Source organism: Apium graveolens, chromosome 11 (assembly GCF_009905375.1).
Source record: "Apium graveolens cultivar Ventura chromosome 11, ASM990537v1, whole genome shotgun sequence".
In the NCBI taxonomy this organism is placed as follows: Eukaryota; Viridiplantae; Streptophyta; class Magnoliopsida; order Apiales; family Apiaceae; genus Apium; species Apium graveolens.
The window spans coordinates 190,375,838-190,382,085 of NC_133657.1; the positions used below are offsets into that span (position 1 = coordinate 190,375,838).

At 41.3% G+C, this 6,248-nt stretch overlaps 1 pseudogene; it reads right to left on the reverse strand.

Moving 5' to 3' along the window:
- Positions 1-949: 949 nt before the first annotated feature.
- Positions 950-1,064, reverse strand: LOC141698930 (small nucleolar RNA R71; annotated as a pseudogene).
- Between the last annotated feature and the right edge of the window lie 5,184 nt (positions 1,065-6,248).

Genomic DNA, 6,248 nt, shown 5'->3' on the forward strand with positions numbered 1-6,248 from the left:
AACAATGACTATTGAAGGAAGTAGTAATGAAGTTATGATCTCATGTGTGTTTAATATTGTTAATTCAAGTGTCTGTTAAGTGTTTGATTCCCGTAATTAATTCTAGTTAATAATTAGTTAATCAAATCTAAGTGTTATTGTCTTAACATTGAGAAGTAATCATACATTGGTGAGTAAGTGTTAATTGAGCATAATTAGTCCGAATCTCTGTGGGAACGAACTAGAAAGTATTCTATATTACTTGCGAACGCGTATACTTGCATGTATTATTAAGTGCGTGTTTTTGGCCCTAACAAGTTTTTGGCGCCGCTGCCGGGGACTCGGCGTATTTGTTTAGTTTATGTGCTTACCATCAGTGCTCATTAGGATACATTGATTAAGACGTGTTACTTATCATTTCCGGTTGTGTTTCAGGTACTTTAGCGAGCGTTTATGCAAACACGTTCTCGTACTCGCAAGAGGACTTTAGATATGGCTGAGGAGACAGACTCAGTTCTTGATATTCCGGAGAAGATAGATTTTGAAGATTCGGATAAAGATAGTGAGCAGAAAGAACCAGTAATCATGGGTGCTCGTATAGTTCCGGCAGATCCAACTCTTATGGACTTTTCTCACCCTAAAATTGATGACATTCAGTCAAGCATCCTTCATCCGGCTATTCAGGCTAACACTTTTGAAATCAAGCCAGGCACTATTCAGATGGTGCAGAATTCTGTTTCTTTCGGAGGTGCTGCAACTGAAGACCCCAACATGCACATCAGGAATTTTTTCGAAATCTGTAGTACTTTCAAATATAATGGTGTGACTGATGAGGCTATCAAGATGAGGCTTTTCCCATTCTCTCTGAGGGATAAAGCTAAGGACTGGTTACATTCTGAACCAGCTGGGTCCATCACTACTTGGCAAGATGTTGCGCAAAAGTTTCTGGTAAAGTTCTATCCAATGGCGAAGACTGCAGCTATGAGGAGTGCCCTTACTCAGTTTACGCAGCAACCAACAGAATCTATGTGTGAAGCTTGGGAGCGCTACAAGGAGATGTTGAGAAAGTGTCCACATCATGGTATGCCTGACTGGATGGTGATCAGTGGTTTCTATAATGGTTTGGGGGCCCAATCTCGGCCCATGCTCAATGCAGCAGCTGGAGGCGCTTTGTGGGCCAAAAGTTATACTGAGGCTTACAATCTTATTGAAACTATGGCTGCAAATGAGCATCAAAACCCAACTCAAAGGATGATGCCTGAGAAGGTAGCAGGTATTTTGGAAGTTGATGCAGCTACAGCTATTGCAGCGCAGCTCCAAGCGTTGACTATGAAGGTCGATTCTTTTGCCACCTATGGAGTCAATCAGATAGCTATGGTCTGTGAGCTTTGTGCAGGTTCTCATGCTATGGATCAGTGTTCTCTTGTTAATAAATCTGTTCAGTATGTGAATAATTATCAGTGACCGCAGCAGCCTGTGCCAGCTATTTATCATCCTAACAACAGAAATCATCCCAGTTTCAGCTGGAGCAATACTCAGAATGCTATTCAGCAACCATATCAGCAAGGCGTAGGTACACAGTTTAATCCACCTGGATTCCAGCAACCACATCAGTATGCTCAAAGGCAACTATATCTTCAACAAGGAGGTGCTGCTCCACCTTCTAGTGCTGATTTCGAGGAACTCAAGCTGTTGTGCAAAAGTCAGGTTGTTTCTATCAAGACCTTGGAAAATCAAATTGGTCAAATAGCCAATGCAGTGCTCAATCCTCAACCTGGCACACTTTCCAGTGATACTGAAGTGCCAGGCAGGAAGGAAGCTAAGGAGTAAGTCAAAGCTATTACCTTAAGGTCTGGAAAAGTTGCTGATGCTGAAAAAGCAAAAGACGGAGAAGCTAAAGTTGTTGATGAAGAAGAGAAGCAAAAGGAGAAAGCGGTGGAACCAAGGAAGACTACTGTTGAACACACTCTGCCTGAGGGTAATACAGGGGAGAAACAACTCTATCCTCCACCATCTTTCCCTAAGAGATTGCAACAACAAAAACTGGATAAGCAGTTCGGTAAGTTTCTGGAGGTGTTCAAGAAACTTCACATCAACATACCTTTTGCTAAGGCTCTGGAGCAAATGCCTAGTTATGCAAAATTTATGAAGAACAAGGAAGGTGAAACTAGATGACCTTGAGACCGTTGCTCTAACGGAAGAGTGCAGTGTTGTGCTGCAACAGAAATTACCTCCAAAGCTTAAGGATCCAGGTAGCTTCACCATTCCTTGCACCATTGGCAAGTTGTCTTTTGATAAATGCCTATTCAATTTGGGAGTAAGCATCAATCTGATGCCGTTGTCTATCTTCAAAAAGTTAAATTTGCCTGATCCAAAGCCCACCTACATGTCTCTACAATTGGCTGATCATTCTATTACATATCCACGAGGCATAGTGGAGGACGTGTTAGTAAAGGTGGATAAGCTCTTATTCCCTGTAGACTTTGTCATTTTGGATTTCGAGGAAGATAAGAAGATCCCCATAATCTTGGGAAGACCTTTCTTGGCTACAGGACGTACCTTGATAGATGTGCAGAAAGGTGAACTTACTATGAGGGTGCAGGATCAGGATGTGACATTCAATGTATTCAAAGCGATGAAATTCCCTACAGAAGACGAGGAGTGCTTAAAGGTGGATTTGATTGATTCTACGGTAACTTCAGAACTTGATCATATGCTAATGTCTGACATATTAGAGAAAACCTTAGTGGGGGAGTTTGACAGTGATGATGAGGATGACAATGAGCAACTACAATATCTAAATGCTTCTCCTTGGAGGTGAAAGCTAGACATGCCATTTGAATCTCTTGGTACTTCTGACCTCAAAAATGTTGAAGGAAAGCTTAAACCATCTATTGAGGAAGCACCTACTTTGGAGCTTAAACCATTGCCTGAACACTTGAGGTATGCCTTTTTAGGTGATGCATCTACTTTACCTGTTATTATTGCATCTGACCTTTCAGGTAGTGAGGAGGACAAGCTCTTGAGGATTTTGAGAGAATTCAAATCGGCTATTGGATGAACTATAACAGATATCAAAGGGATCAGCCCTTCGTACTGTATGCATAAAATTCTGCTAGAAGAAGGTAGTAAGCCAACTGTTGAGCAACAGCGACGACTTAATTCTATCATGAAAGAAGTGGTGAAGAAAGAAATTCTGAAGTGGCTGGATGCAGGAATCATATATCATATTTCGGACAGTTCTTGGGTGAGCCCCGTGCAATGTGTACCTAAGAAATGAGGTATTACCGTGGTAGCAAATGAGAAGAATGAGCTTATCCCCACTCGAACAGTCACAGGATAGAGGGTATGCATGGATTACAAAAAGTTGAACAAGGCCACAAGAAAGGATCACTTCCCTCTTCCATTTATTGATCAGATACTGGATAGGTTGGCCGGTCATGAGTATTATTGTCTTCTGGATGGCTATTCGGGGTATAATCAGATTTGTATTGCACCAGAGGATCAAGAAAAGACTATCTTCACTTGTCCATTTGGCACGTTCACTTTTCGCAGAGTTTCGTTTGGCTTATGTGGCGCACCTGCCACTTTTCAGAGATGTATGATGGCTATATTCTCTGATATGATTGGAAATAATGTCAAAGTGTTCATGGACGATTTCTCCGTCTTTGGATATTCGTATGATGAATGTTTGAATAATCTTCGTGCGGTGCTCAAAAGGTGTGTGGAAACTAATTTGGTACTCAATTGGGAAAAATGTCACTTTATGGTGCGTGAAGTCATTATTCTTGGGCATAAGGTCTCTAGCAAGGGTCTTGAGGTGGATAAAGCCAAGGTGGGAGTCATTGAAAATCTTCCACCACCTATTTCTGTGAAAGGAATCCGTAGTTTTCTTGGTCATGCGGGTTTTTATTGGCGTTTCATTAAGGATTTCTCGAAGATATCTAAGCCATTGTGCAACTTGCTCGAGAAGGATGTGCCTTTCAAATTTGATGATGAATGCTTGGAAGCATTCGAGACTCTCAAAAAGAGTTTGATAACTGTACCAATTATTACGGCACCTGATTGGACATAGCCTTTTGAGATGATGTGTGATGCGAGTGATTATGCGATGGGAGCAGTTCTTGGCAGCACAAGAATAATCTTTTTCATGTGGTCTACTATGCTAGTAAGACTCTAAATGGAGCTCAAATGAACTACACCAATACTGAGAAGGAGCTCTTGGCTATAGTCTTTGGTTTCCAAAAAATTTTGATCTTATCTGCTTGGGACAAAGGTGACAGTATTCACTGATCATTCGGCCATTCGCTATTTGGTTTCCAAGAAGGATTCGAAGCCTAAACTTATTCGTTGGGTGCTCTTGCTACAGGAATTTGAGTTAGAGATCAAGGATCGAAAAGGTACTGAGAATCAAGTAGCTGACCATCTCTCTAGATTGGAGAATCTCGATTCTACTTCACATGATAAGACATTGATCAACGAATTTTTTCCGGATGAGCAGTTGTTCGCAGTTCAGGAGGAAGAGCCATGGTTCGCAGATATTGTGAACTATCTTGTCAGCAATATAATGCATCCTAATATGAATACAGCTCAAAAGAAGAAGTTTCTGCATGAGGTGAAGTGGTACATGTGGGATGAACCGTATTTGTTTAGACAAGGAGCTGACCAGATCATCAGGAGATGTATCCCATTTTGTGAGACGGAGGGGATATTATGAGACTGCCACTCCACAGTTTATGGTGGACATTATGGTGGTGAAAAGACAACAGCTCGTATTCTGCAAGCAGGTTTTTTTTGGCCTACTTTGTTTAAGGATGTACATCAGTTCGTTTTAAGGTGTGATCGTTGCCAAAGAGTGGGAAATCTTACGAGGAAGGATGAGATGCCGTTAAATGTGATGCTTGAAGTCGAGGTCTTTGATATTTGGGGAATCGATTTCAAGGGACCATTTGTCTCGTCCTGTAATAATCAGTACATCTTGCTGGCAATCGATTATGTCTCAAAATTGGTAGAAGTCAAGGCTCTACCGATGAATGATGCAAAGGTAGTGTTGAATTTTCTTCATAAGCAGATTTTCACAAGGTTTGGAACGCCACGAGTAATCATAAGTGATGAGGGGTCGCATTTCTGCAACCGTAAGTTCACTTCTATGATGCAACGCTACAATGTGAATCATCGGGTTGCTACTGCCTATCATCCGCAAATGAATGGTCAAGCGGAAGTGTCTAATAGAGAGATCAAGCGCATTCTAGAGAAAGTTGTGTGTACGTCAAGGAATGATTGGTCTTTAAAGCTCGATGAAGCTGTTTGGGCTTATAGAACAGCATACAAGACTCCACTTGGGATGTCCCCGTTTCAACTTGTTTATGGTAAGGGATGTCATTTATCTGCGGAGCTTGAGCATAAGGCTTATTGGGCATTGAAGAAGTTGAACCTTGATCTAGATGCAGCAGGGAAGAAGCGAATGTTTCAGTTAAATGAACTTGATGAATTTCGACTCCAAGCGTACGAGAACAACAAAATGTACAAGGAAAAAGTGAAAAGGTGGCACGACAGGAAGCTATATCCTAAGTCATTTGTGCCGGGGCAGCAAGTTCTTTTATTCAACTCTCGTCTCCGAATTTTTCCTAGAAAGAAATCAAGGTGGTCTGGACCTTTTATTGTCAAAACTGTGTTTCCACATGAAGCGGTGGAGATTTTTGAGAATGATCCGGGCCAAGCATTCAAGGTTAATGGTCAGCGTTTGAAGCATTACTATGGGGACACGACAAACCGGAAAGTGGTTAGTGCCGTTTTATTGTCAACTTGAGCAAGGTACGCTACGTCAAGCTAATGACGTAAAAGAAGCACTTTTTGGGAGGCAACCCAAGATTTGTTGTTATAGGAACCCTTAGAAATTGGTAACCTATCAAAAATACAAAAAAAATCAGAAAAAAAGGGCAAGAAATTTTTTTTTTCCAGTCACCACCTGGGCGCCCGCTCAGCCTTGCTAGGCGGCCGCTCAGCCCCCGAATTCCTGAATTTTTTTTAGCCTAATAAAAATCCAAAAAAATCAGAAAACACAAAAAAATAAAAACACAGCCCACTACCCACGAATCCTTTTCCCATAAACCCATATTTTTAACCTTCTACCCCACTCCTAATCAAATTTTAACCTTAATCTCTACCCTATATATACATGCAACTAGTCCATATACTCCCCCATACACTTTCAACCTTAAAACTCTCTCCCATATTCAAAAAGGCAAATCTTAAACACTTTTTCTCAG